Here is a 14,020-nt window from a genome sequence, read left to right as displayed (position 1 = left end):
TTGGATTTTTGTCATTTTGGTCTTGCTTTATTTGTCAAATTAATTTTTTTTCCTACCTGGTATGAAGTCTGTTGGTGTTTTCGCTGTGTTGCTATTTGAAGTGTTGCACAAATACTTTACACATTGCCTCCTAAGTTAAGACTGACTGCTCTGTGCCAAGCTACCAGAGGGTGAGCAGAGGATAATTTAGGACGTGTTGTGACTTACCCTGACTAGGATTATGGTTCCTGCTTGGGCAGGGTGCATGCCTTTTCTAACCACAAACCCAATTTCTAACATTATTCTGTTATGTGTTCACACATGGTTCCTGATGAAAATGTTACCCCTCCTGTGTTTCTGGGCCTTGCACCCATGACACGAATTGCCCCAAAATGCAAATTGAAGACATCTCATTTCAACAACACTTTGTTTTACAATGCGGGTAGCTGCAGAATTTGGCCCTGGATCAGCCAGCACCCAGGGTAACCAACACCTTTCTGGAATCTAGACAGCAGATTATTTCTAGAGTGGTTTGACTTGTATTGTTCTCACACAGTTTATGTTGTCCAGAAGCCCTTACAAACCTCAAATTTTGGCAAAAAAACTAACATTTTCCTCATATTTCTGGGAGTGATAGTTCAAGAATTTGTGAAGAGACACACATTTCCTACTACTGAGTGTTGCCACATGTTTCCAGATAAAAAGGGCCCCCCGCTTGTGTGGGTAGGCTGTGCACCCACAACAGGAAATGCCTCAAAACAAAACATGGACAGATCACATTTTTCACACTCAAAATTTACCCCTTTTTTGCAGTGTGTGTAGCTTAAGATTTTGGACCTGGACTTTGCTACCACCCAGGGAAACCTACCAAACCCACATATTTCTGAAAACTAAATACCTGTGGGAGTCTAAGCTGGTGTGACTTGCGTGGATCTTATGAGGTTTTGTACCAATAAGTCCTTGCAAACATCAAATTTTGGCTAAAAACACATTTTCCTCATATTTCTGTGAGAAAATGTTCCGGATTCTGGGGGAATCCACAACTTTCCAACTACACAGCATTCCACACGTCTCCAACTAACATGTGTGGGTCGGCCTTGTTCCTGCGACAGGTGGGGGCCCAAAATGCAACGTGGACCGATAAACTTTTTCTACTTAAAACAGACCCTTTTATCTGCATTGTGAGTAGCTTTGTATTTTGGGCCTGGGCTTACCTGCCACTCAAGGAAACCCGCCAAACCCAGAAGTATTTGTAGAATCTAACTTTAGCTAAATCACACATTTCCCACCCATTTCTCTGAAGGAAAGTTCAATAACCTGAAAGGATCCATAAGTTTCCTACCAGTCAGTGTTCCCACATGTCTCCCAAAAAAAAACGGTGCCCCATCAGGGTCGGCATCGCACCAACGACAGAAAAGACCCCAAAGCACAACGCAGGGACATCAACATTTCTTGTTAAACAAATTACCTGATTTGCCTATGGGGTTAGCTGCAGTATTTAGGCCCGGGATTGGAGGCCCCCCAGAAAACTCAAATCCAGACCTTCCCAGAAAACTAGTCACCCGGGGGAGTCCAGAATATGTGCTTCTTACCCACAATACCCTTCAAACCTAAATCTTAGTCTAAAATATTAATTGTCCTTGTATTTCTGTCCACAGACGCTTCCAGAATCTGCAGGTGTCCACTCAATTCCTACTATTCAGGGTTCCCCAATTTGGCCTGATATAAGTGCTATGCAACTTGTGTGAGTAAATCCTCATTATGCCCCCAGTGGGGTCAGAAAGACTGTAATATCCCCTTTGGAGAGAGGACATAACAGAATGCATGTTCAGATGCCCCCAACATTTTTTTGTTTAGTTATTTAATCTGGTGCCTGGTGGGCTTTTTGCCCTCCCCGTGGAAAGATTGGGGACAAACCTCTAATCTGGATCTAAGGGGCAGAAAGACTGTAATGTCCCTTTTTGTGGTTGAGACCTATGCATAGTGGAACGCCCATCTTTTATTTATTTTTAAATTTCTTTTAAGACTGTAATGGCCTTTTTTGGCAAAGAGGTATAGCCGCTCCCATCCATTTGTTTATTTTTTTGAAATGTTCAATGCTGTCTAGGGGCCTATTGCCAACCCCCAGGAGCAAACTAGAGGTAATCACCCCATCTACACCCAGGGGGAGTAAAAAAGATAAAACATTTTAGGGGAGTTGGGGGGAGCACAGGCCCTTGGCCAAGGGACTGCTCTCCTTACAAAAAAAACTTCCTGCTGTCTAGTGGGAGCACCAGGTGATCACATCCCACTGTTTCCTGTCTTGTAAATGAAATATTAGTGTCACTGGCACAATCCCTTTATTTGCCGGATTGACAAACTCCCCTGGGCGGGAGCAGGAGAGTCGTACTCTATCACCGAGAAAGGGGTGACAAAGCAGCACATAACAGCCGCTGTTTCAGCGCTGAGAATTTAGACTTGGCTTCCACAGCCATAGCACCCAGATGTGAATGCTATGGATGTGGAGTTCATGTCCATAGCACCCAAGAGATGAATTTGTTGGTTGCTGTGGCTATGACCGCCTCATCAACAGCACAACCTATCAGGCTCTGTGAGTGGGCAGGATACATCTAAGCACCCAGCATGGAGAAACCTGCTCTTGTGTACATGTCAGGTGCTACCCCATCAAAACCCTCCTGGACCATAATCTTCCACTATGGCAAAGTGGATGTGTGGCATCCTGCAACTAACATGATCATGTGGTGAAGTCAGGTGCAGAAACCTGAGCCAGGAAAACAACTCCTGTTTTTTTCAGGGGCACAGAGGGGGGTATAAAAGGTGCCTCAGGAAGGGTGTTGTTAAAAAGCTGACACTAATCTTTCTGGCAACACCTCTACTGTCCTGTAAATAACCATGTGATCACAGTGAAATGCCACTGCCTGGCACTTCTAACAGAAAGAAGGGATCGCAAGGAATGATGTGGGGAAACTGGTCAAAAAGGGCTTGGCTTGCCCACCCACCACCTCCACTAGTAAGAGTGTTGGGACGGGAAGTCTCCTGCATGTCTATGGAGAGAGTGCTTCCCCTGCCTTATGCTAATCTCCAGGCAAGTCACTCAAAAGCTACTGTATAGTTTCTAGATACCTACCTCAGCGAGCATGACAATCATACATGTCCACTGAGGGTCTCCCTGGTTACATGGATTGAGGCCCTAGAGCTTGGCTCTGAGGTCGAGGGGGCATGCCTAGTGCACCCCTATTTTTCAGAGAGTGGCTACTGCCCTCTCTATTAAGGCTGTGGTAGACTGACAGTGGTGGCCGCAATAAATCTATAGTCAGGAGGTGTGAGTCCCTAGGCACCCTCCTGACCAAGTCTGTGCAGTTTGCCATGCCTGTGGGCCTGTTGCCTTTGTCTGACTGATGTATGTTTGAGAGCCCGTGGGTGTACAGGGGAAGAATGGTGATTTGAGCCAGTGTAAGTAATGTGTGCTGCTCTGCGGGACATCCCAGCTCCTCCGTGCCCTCCCTATTTCATTGGAAAGGCCTGGTGGGCTGGGGGAGACACTCAGCTCTTATCTGGGTTTAGCTGCACTAACATTGTGGAGAGGAACCTCCTCCACTGGTCAGGGCCTCCTGGGCTGGAGTTAATTAAAATTCCTCTCTAGGGATTTGCACAGCCTGATACCAGGAAGGGACCTGGTGCATGCTTTACCCATGCATTGAACACGCCATGAATGGTTTGTGATTGGAGGTGTATTCAGGATTCAAAAGTAGCAGACCCTCTGATTGGATCTGCCTATCAATCAGAGGTGATAAAAGTCTGGCCTGAGTGGTCAGCTGTTGTTTAAGACTGGTCTATGATTGACGAGGCGGCCACACCAGAGCCCTCTGAAGATAGCCAGGCGCGACCCGCAGTGTGAAGGCAGGAGATAAGACTGTTCACTGCGTCAGGAAGGAAGGCATCAGCAACATTAAGGACCAGCTGTTCTGTGAGGCTTGGGGGAGCCTGCGCTTTGGACCAAGGAAATTACAGACAGCTGCCCAAGGCGTGGCAAGGAAGATTGCGGCACATCACCCAAGGTGTGGAAAGAAGCTTGCGGCACATCAAGAAAAGCTGGTGGAAAGAAGCTTGCAGCACATGATGAGAGCCATAGAGGAGGAAGCTTGATTCTAGTCTTTGAAGGTGAGATAAATTCCCCTCTAGGCTCTTCCCTTGCTCTGTGGGAGCCTGTACAAGTGGACTAGTGGGACTCCAGTAAACTGTGCCAAGACATCAGGCACCTGCGATCAGATCCCTGAGACCACTAGAGCGGTGTCCTAACTCACGACGATGATGTTGCTTTGGGTGGGGAGTTATGGGTATGATCAAGAACATTTGACTTCATATGCTGAAACTATACAAAGTTTGGTATCAAGGCTCTAGTGGATGCGAGCAGCCCTGTGTAACATGATCTGTAATATGCAATGCTTACTGTGTGTTTTCATGTTAACTGTGTTTTTATAGTGCTTGGCGTCTAGGCGCTATAATACTGTTTGGGGTCAGAACTCTGTCGCAGAGGGTTTTAGAGACTTCTGGTTTTCACTGTTTATCCTAGTTTTATGTGTAGTATAATTATCTTGTGTGTATTAAAGTACTTTTCTTTTATAAAAAGTAAAGCACTGACTGGACATTGAGTTTATCAGCTGGTGGTACGGTTTACACTGTATTCTGAATGTCTAACCCCACCTCACCTCCTTGAGTAAGCCTTGGACTGCTCTGTCTTGCTACCCTGAGAGAGTCAAGTGCGGGAGAGGAGTACTTGGTTATCCAGTTTTGGGTCCACTAGTACTGAAGCCCCGGGACACCAGTGAGGGAACACTCCAGTTGATGAGATTGGAGCGCAGTTACCCCTGAGTGCCCTGGTGCCCAGGAAGCCGGGTCTAACAAGGAAGGTGTAAGGTTTTGACACACCTTTCTTCTGGACCACCAAAGAGTGGCCCTTGATGAGTGAATTCTTTGTAACCTTTAGGGAATGTAAGATGTCATGACAATTGGGAGTCCTTTTTTAGTGTTTGTTTTGTGTTTTTATATGAAATTCTATCAGAACTCAATTCCTGGTAGGCTGTTAGTGTAGGGTGACTGGATTTAGAAAACCAAAAACTAGGACGTTCCTTAAACATTGAAGTGGGACTAAAATGTTAGCATCCACAGAAAGTGATCACAGACATAGAAACAAACACAAACTGAGACACTAAAGGGAATGAAATGCCCCAGTTACTTACCTGTAATCTTCATTACTCTGTGCATTGTCTTCTGCTCCACATGAGTTACGTAGTGAGCTTTAGCTTCACACCAGAACACTCCAAAGAAAATTAGCATCCCATGCCTCCCATCCCTCTCCAACATGGCCAACCACTGTCACCCTTGACCCAGTATAAGGGGAGGTTCAACCCACCCCACTTTATGTAGAACAACCAAGCCCCATGAACAACATGAAGCCTAAAGCCAAACGGGGACGGTGGGATGGGAACTCATGTGGTGAGGAAGACAATACTCGGACTAATGAAGATTACCCATAAGTATCCAGGGCATTACCTCCTCGTAAGTCTTCCTCGCCACCCGAGTTACATAGTGAGCACATACCCAATCCCAGCGGCTTCATGGAATCTTACAAGAAACCACAGACAAAGGGACATTGCAAAACAAGTAGGCGTAGTCCAAAAACAAAACGGTTGGACAACAACCAAGAGGAGGCACAGAAGGTGAGATCAATGAGAGCCAAAAGAAGCAGCCCCAAGTACCGCCAAACAAAACCCTCCGCAGAAGGACCACCCAACACCACCCAGCAGTGATCCATGAACTGAAGGACCAGGCAGCGGCCCTACAGACCTCATCAGTAGAGACTCCCCAATGAGGCCCAGGCAAAATATAGACAGACCTCTGGAGACTGACCCAGTACCCAGGCAGAGACTATAGTACCCTGTGCAATGTAGGCCAGCAAGAGAGGCCGCGTAACTCACCAACACAGGGAGGGGAGAGACGGTAAATGACCAGACAGGACAGGACCAAAAGTGACAAGCTGACACAGCAGCAAAAAGATGCAGGGACAGATTCACGAGGCCTGGCGCATCCCTGCATATTAGCGGGGATGTGCCAGTAAAGATGCGACACGCAGGAATACCCTTGCGCCACCACGGATGCCTCGCATTTACAATGCGACACACCGTGGAGCAAGGATAGTCAGATGCGTGTTGCATCTTCTGGCGTAAGGGCAGCACATTGCTGGAGTCATGTCGCAAGCTCAATACAACTTCAGCAATGATCAGGGGCGCTCTACACTTAACATGATGTGTCAATCCTTACGCCTGCTTGAAGCAGGCTGTAGTGTAGTTCCTATATTCCCAATAGGCTCTGCGCATTGGAATAACATAAACGATAGTTTAGACATAGGACTTAGGTCGACTAGGTCTCTTTTTTTTTTTTTTTTTTATGTTTTTATTCAAAAAAAAAATTTTTACAACTTTTTTTCCCTTAACTCCTCCCCCGCCTCCCCCCCTGCACAGGACATGAAAAATAGCAAAAGAATACAATCAAGTTTCGTTTTTTTCCATGACATTACTATATCTCAAGTTACAATTTACAATAATTCAGACTGCCAAATTATACTGGGTAAGCTAGAGCATTATTAAAAACAACTGGTAGAAACCCCTTGAAGGGCGAATAACCAAACATAACCCCATGTATACAGCTAGAATAATATTCCTGATTGCATTATACACCCGCCCTGAGGCCCTATGGAAGTTCTAAGTTTCCTGCCACCCTATTCTTCCAATCTGTTATTGGTTTCCAGATCTGCAGACCTAGGGATCTAGCATTCTTCCCTTTTCTGGCGTATAGCGCTTTTTCCATGTTGTATATATACAAAAGCCTGGCCAACCATTGCTGCATAGTGGGGGGGAGCTTGTCTCGCCATGCTGAAGCTATGCATAGACGAAATACTGCCATAGCTACGAACAGAAAGTTCTCCAACTGTGGTTGTTCTCCAGTCCCGTCCAATCCCATTAATATTACTTGGGGTGTCATTGTTAACTTACAATTCAGTGATCTATCTAAAAACCCTTCGATTTCTTTTATCAGAGGAACTAGGTTGGGGCATTCGCCAAACATGTGAGCTATGTCTGCCTCCTGGCTGTCGCATCTTGGGCATGTTATGCCTTGTGTGCCCCCCCACTGTGCAATTCTGGCTGGAGTGTAGTATAGCTTGTACAAGGTCTTATAGTGCTGGGTTTGCAATGAAGAAGAGCGGAGAACCTCCTGTCCCATCCGCAATGACTTCTCAAAGATCCCCTCCCGAATCCCTAGAGTAGGTCTCTACTGAATATGTTAGACTTAATTAGGTTTGCCAGCTAGCTCAGAGGTCACTAGAAACTTTCTCGAATGAACAGGGAGGAGTTACCTTCCCTGATTAGACAAGAAGGGATTAGCTTCATACAAATGCATAAACATGACAACTTTGCTCCCCCAGAATAAGGAGTATATCTCCAGAGTCGTGTGAAAACAATAGATAGCTATTTCACTCAGTCAATCGTGCATACTTAGTTTCACCAGAGTGCAGAGAAATAGAGAGACGGGCGTTTTCAATAAAAGGTGTTATTTATTGAGTAGTCTTCTTTCTCATGCAAGAGAAGTGAATTGCTACAATTGCAGTACTTGTCATAAAGTAAAGTGCGTACAGTAAAAGGAGTATTATGAAATAATACTGTAAAAGCATTGATATGGTTTCTGAGCCATATGATACTTAAAAGGTATAAAATATATACAATTACAAACAATGATAAAAGTTGACTAAACGTACTCAACTGATGTTTCTAAATACGCCTACCCCAGTGTACCTAACCTAAGCCTAGTACTTGGGAAGGAGTAAAGGAGCTTTTAGGTTAAGTTAGTTTTGCCAAGAATCTGACTCAAGAATTCTCTAAGGATCTAATCAGCTCCGTACCTTGGTTTTAGAATGAAGGAGGTCTTGTATCTCGCTCTCAGGACTCGATCTCCCAGTAACCCGCAAGGGTGACTGGAAACACTGGAGCTGGATTTTCTCGGCTGGAGAAAAAGACAGCGTCTTTCTCAGTGCGTCAAATGGGAGGGACGGCTTCCTTCGGCACTCGCATCAGCTGGGCTTCGGATAAGTAGATAGCCGCTCTGCTCCAAACCACTGTGTGTTGCTTAAAGCAAACGCTGGTATATTTATACCTGGAAGGTGCCCTGTTTGGCGTAAGGTTGGACATAAGACGTCAATAAAAGATGTCACTAAGAACTGGCCGTTCTTTTGGACTCGCAGGAGTTCTAGGACAAATCAAAACAAAAGCATGGGGATTTCCCAGGTTGCTGGATGTTTGGTTTGTTGAAAGAACTCGTTGTACTTTCTAGGAGTCTAAGGAAGTAGCCTTGCCGTATTTGGTTTGCATTGGCTATTACTAAATATGGATATGATTCTTATGCCTTTATAAGGGTATGATTTGTTATAACCACATAAGGGCATAAATCGGGAATATTTAATTAGGGTCCTAGATACGTTCACAACACCCACTCCACGTATAATGTCCATCATTACTAAATACTAAGCAATATATGAACATATAGGTATGCATGTGTTTTCCAGCCCACCCCTAAATACATCAAATGCATTTGAAATGGTATAGTTACACGAAAATAAGTATTATAGTGTACGCTTTCAAGCAGTGGTATCATTCAGATAATGCAAATATAAATATCAGCTGAATGAATTGCGAAAATTACATTTATGAAATGGCTCTTAATACAGAAGAGAAGGTCGAGACCATTTCATCACATATTTATACAAGATTGTACATGTGCTAGAGTTTGATTCAAAATATTGTCTCTAGAGTCTCTAGGAATAGAAGCTCTGTCCTCTAAGAATAGTTCTACTTTAAGCAGAGTATCTTGTGCCCTAAAAAAAGGTAAATATCTTGGAAGTTGGGAAAAATAATTTTGCTTTTAAGGGAAAAAATTGTTCCAAGTGTTTTCAGCAGTGTTGTTTATAAAAACTGAAGGGCGAATTCAGAGTTCAGGGAACGCTGTGTGCTCGCTATTTCAAATATTATTCTCGTTGTTAGGAGAGAACATTACCTCAGCTAGATCAGCAAAGAATTCGTCTACAACAGTAGGTGAAAGTTGGGCCAACGCTGAAAAATCAGAAATAGTGCATATATGCAATGCATTGCCATCATCGGTGTTCAGATCAGCAATGTTCACAGACGGTTGTACCTGTGTGCTGCTGCTTTCATCTCGTACTTCACCGCCACCTAATCGTAATGGTGAAGTCTCAATGAATGCCGTCATCAGAATCGGTAGCCGCTGGGGACAACACTTGCATGAGTCGTTACCGGACAAAGCAAAGCGTCAATATCCATTGGTACTGCTGATGGTAGTGTAAGACAGACGTCCAACACGCATTCTTCTCCGCATAGCAGACATCGAAGCACAGGTAAGATGCAATTTTGCCAGATCGGTCTGAATGAAAGAAACCAGGTAGTATTCAGATCTCTTCGGGCCAATCCGAGGACCTTAGTGATACGGTCTCGGTATCGTATTGCTAGGATCGTTTCTTCCATTGTAGCCTGAGTTTTGTCTGTGACTTGGCTTGCCATATCGGAGCAGAAGGAAGAAAAATAAAATTCCTGCTACGAGTCTCAAAATAAGAGGCAGGCCACTGAAAAGAGAATGCACAAAATTCGGGAAGATGCCCAGAACTGTTTCAAAGGGTGCTAACAGTCCAGAAAAAATTGTCTTAAATACATGTGCGATGCTACTGGTATCTGACATGTTTAAAATTTGGCTTAACATTTCTACGAAATGCACGGAGCAATTTGTCGATAATAGGGTATGTATCTCTGCCGCTGTCCTTGCAGCTTGCAGGTCATACGTCTCTTTGGACGAGGTTAAAGGCACAGTTGTCTGTAAAAGAATAGACTTCATTCTGCTTAAAGTATCAATTCAATTAGAAGAGATATTCACAGAAGGCCATAATACTGCCTCCATGCCTGGATTGCTGTTAGGATACAATATTTGCATACAACAAATGACCCTGAAAGTAACGCTCACGAGATAAGGTTTTCCTGGCATCATGCCACAACAGCTGTGGTCACTTAATATAACGTAGCTACCGTTGGAAAGTTGTCTGAAAAAGGGCTCTATCTGTGTAGCTGGGGTGCCGTGCAGATGACATGAAAGGTTGTTTGATGAACCTTCGCAGGCTCCATGCAAGTTAATACCTTGACACAGAAGTGTACCGCTTAGTGATTTTTTACAATTGTTACCACTAAGAAATACCTCTTTTTTCCCTTCACTCTAACATCTATGTGTATAAGGTAAATTCCAGGTCGATTTGATGTATCCTTTACCCAACCTTTCATACAGGCCTGCTGGTATATACTTTTGGCAGTATTGAAACAGAAAAGTTGTTATCGGGATTGTAATGGTGCCATGTATTATCCATTCAATGACAGGTATTTCTGACATTGTCAATGGTAATCTCTCAAGTTTTTCAATGCTCAGCACTTTATAGTCTGCTCCTTTTTGTGCCAACGAGATTTGTCTATCAGTAAGGTTAAAGATAGAAAATGATGACGTTATGTTGATTAGACGCCATGGCACGTGACGTGAAAGCAGGTTTTGTAACGTCCAGCCTAGTTGTACAATACAACGCAATTGGGACTGACCATGTTGTAACATTATCATATCCTGTTCTATTATATCAATAGCAGATGATACAATGCTGTCCAATGAATAGATTCTGGAGGACAGAGTCGTTAACCCATTGTCCACTACAGAAAGTGTTTTTTCCAAATTAATACAATAAATTTCTCGTATTTTTTCTGCAGTTTCAATTTGATTTAATTTCCAAGCTTCATTGTAAGCTGCGTTTTTGACGTTGTTTGCGAGGTCCCAGTACGAAATCTCGCAAGTCAGCACCTTCTTTAAGTAAAGTTAAGTGTTGCTTAATATCAGGAAGCATGGATCTCTGTAGCCAGTCGAGGCATAGTTTTCCTACACTGTATGTTGTAACTATCCCTGGATGTTGTCTCTGGGAATATCTTGGGTCTGGCCTGTTCTGTTTGAACCCCTGTATTTTGTTCAGGAATCTATCTTGACAGTTATTAGTGTCCGTGGGCCAGATCAACCATTTGTTCCAATCAGGAATTGTTCTATTTTGTTTTAAAATATAGGACACGTCTAACCCCTCATCTGTAGTGGTGTTTCTATCAGGCATAGGCGTTGGTATAGACGGGTTGTTTAAATCTTTTATTTTGGCTAAACAAAGACAGGTTGTTTGCTGAATTGTGTCATTCAGGAACATTATTTGTTCTGGGATCATGCAGGCTCTAAACAATGCTTCTAAACCTTGTACCTGCCATTCTTTTGTACCCCAGATGGTTTTTGTCTCAATGTTGTTTTTTCAAAATTCAAAACCAAATGTAGACATTTTTTCATAAACATTTTCAGAATAAATCAGTTTAGTATTTGTCAACATGTTTTTCACTCCTGTCTTATTTAACATTTTGAAATAAAACGTTTCTGGATTGGTGTAATTAAACCCTGAGAAGTATGGAAATTTCTCATAAAATGTTTTTGAACTGCCTTTTGGCGGAGTTGGACAATGTTCCCATTGATTATAACTGAAAACATTTCTAGGATTTGCAGATTTATGCAGATAATGATGCCCAAAGTGATTGTAACAATAAATTTCCTCATAATTCGATGAATCCTGTAAATAATAATGTTCTGTAAATTTTGCTGACATTTCTAAATCTGACATCATATTATTAATATTTTCAAAGTCCCAATCATCAGAGAAAGTACTAGGTGATACAAAGTCACTTAAAGAAATCTTGAGTTGGTGTGGATATTTCAAGAGCTCAACCGGGCCATAGATTTCATAATCAGTGTTGTCCCATGCTATACCACCAGGTATAGGCTTTGCTGTGATGTTGACTGATGACAGTTCTCTTTTTTCGATGTGTGAGGATCTGTGTGGTTTCAGGACCAAGTTGATCTTCTGACTTGCTGTGTCCATTGTACAATATTTTCCATCAATAAATCTACCCAAACTTAAAACCACGATGAGCCATAGAAGGAGGAAAAGTACACCTAACACAATCCATAATTTAATCCATGGCAACGTTAGATATGTTTCTCTGAGTTGATGAAAGAGCTCTGTGATTTTATTTTTGAAAGTTTTTGTTGCTGGCTTGTCTCCATGTTCACTTGGATCATTGGAAAAGTCTTCAAAGTTGATAAAGTAGCCAGATGCAGTTCTGTCAATTGGTGGGATTGCTTCCGGATTTCCATTGATCTTTGCATTTTCTTTTGTTACATTTGTATAGTCCGAGGCTACATCGTTGTAGACTGATGTTTCTTGATGAACTGTTGCAATTTGGGTTTCAAGAGGCACAAGTTCCATGGCTTTGTTAAATAGTCCTTTTTTAATCACTGCAGGTTTGTCAAATGTGATTAGTCTCTCAGTTTGGACCTCTTGGATTGTAGCAAGATTTGGTCTTCTGCTATTTCTTGGGAGTCCACTGGGCCTTCTATTTATTATTGGCCACATGGTTGTGGTTTCACCAGGTCGATTGATACAACTCGGTTCTCCTGTTTACCAGCAAGGGGCGGAAGTACAACTGATCTTGTTCCGCTGACAGCTAAGACAGGTACTGCTTTTCTGTAAGAAGGCCCAAATTCCTTCTTCACCACGATCTTTTCTCTGACCAGATCCCCAATCTTTGGAATCCAGACAGGTCTTGCTGGGACAGGTGGTTTTTCTTCAATGGTAGTTGGCTTTAGATTTTCGTTACTCAGACTTTTTCTTGTTTCATTTAAGTCCTGTAAAACAGCCAAACGATCTTTGATATCAAAGGCTTTTGTTGCACCACTGAAGTCTGACAATCCAAGTCCTGGATGATCATTCTAGTACCAAATAAAAGTTTGTATGGACTGATACCTCCTAGAGAATTTCTTGGCATGTTATTAAGACTACGTTGGACACTTATTAGATGTTTGACCCACCCGTCACCCTGAGGTTCCGTGACAATTGTAAGTGGTGCTTTCGACTCGCACGAATATGGTTGAGTCTGGTATCTATGAACCGCAAATGACGAGTTTAGTAAGTGTGCGCAGTTTCGCTGTGCTAACTTAAACCGTTCGTTTGTTATGTGGGTTTTTTAGCTGTACCCACGGGTTCCATCTTAGATACGGCATCCATTTTGTCTCTTGCCCTCAAGTAGCCAGCGAACGGACGCTGTCCGCTTCGCGACCCTGGGACTCCCAAGATATCTGCGGAAGACACATGTTCTTTGTGAGTGTCTTTATGACGAGGGGGATGTTACTGTAAGGCAGATGGCGCCGCTCAAGGCTCATCTTGCCGTACGGACTTATTGTCTCAGCCGTGCATCCCATTAGGCACGTCCCTTTGATGCCTGTATCTCGTGTTTCCCGATACCTCCCCTTTTACACCCTTTCCGATCTCCCCACTGTTTCCGTCTTCCTCTGCACCTGTCTTTGTTCCTACTTCGATCTGTTTATTACTGATTGGAATGCACTAATGTTGGGAAGATGGGTTTTTACAGTTGGGAACCGCCAAATGTTTCCGCACTTATGTTCCGGACCTCATGTGTATCAAAGTGACCAAAGCGACCCCTCTGGGGGATGATGGTGGGAACCGGGCCATAAACTTTTGTGTTCAATGTAACCCTATGGGGAAATTGTGTATAAAAGGAGCGATCTACAGAACCAATTTGAAGCAGTCTCCCCAAGTTGCACGTGGTGTACTTGTCGTGACTTCTGTGTTCCCTGCAGCAAATAAACCTTGAATCTTTGACGCCGAAGGAAGTGTCCCGTGTCTCTGTGACTTGTACGCCGGAGCAGGTTACCCACGAAGGTTTCAGGTGTTGTGCCCTGGCACCGCTGGGTCCTACAGAACCCAGTCCTTCAGTTGGCGCCCAACGTGGGGCTGCATCAGTGGTACCGGTCCAAGCCCGACGATCGTGAGGAACTTCGTGTGAAATCT

This window comes from Lissotriton vulgaris, chromosome 6 (genome assembly GCF_964263255.1).
Source record: "Lissotriton vulgaris chromosome 6, aLisVul1.2, whole genome shotgun sequence".
Classification (NCBI taxonomy): domain Eukaryota; kingdom Metazoa; phylum Chordata; class Amphibia; order Caudata; family Salamandridae; genus Lissotriton; species Lissotriton vulgaris.
This window is presented reverse-complemented; position numbering follows the sequence as displayed.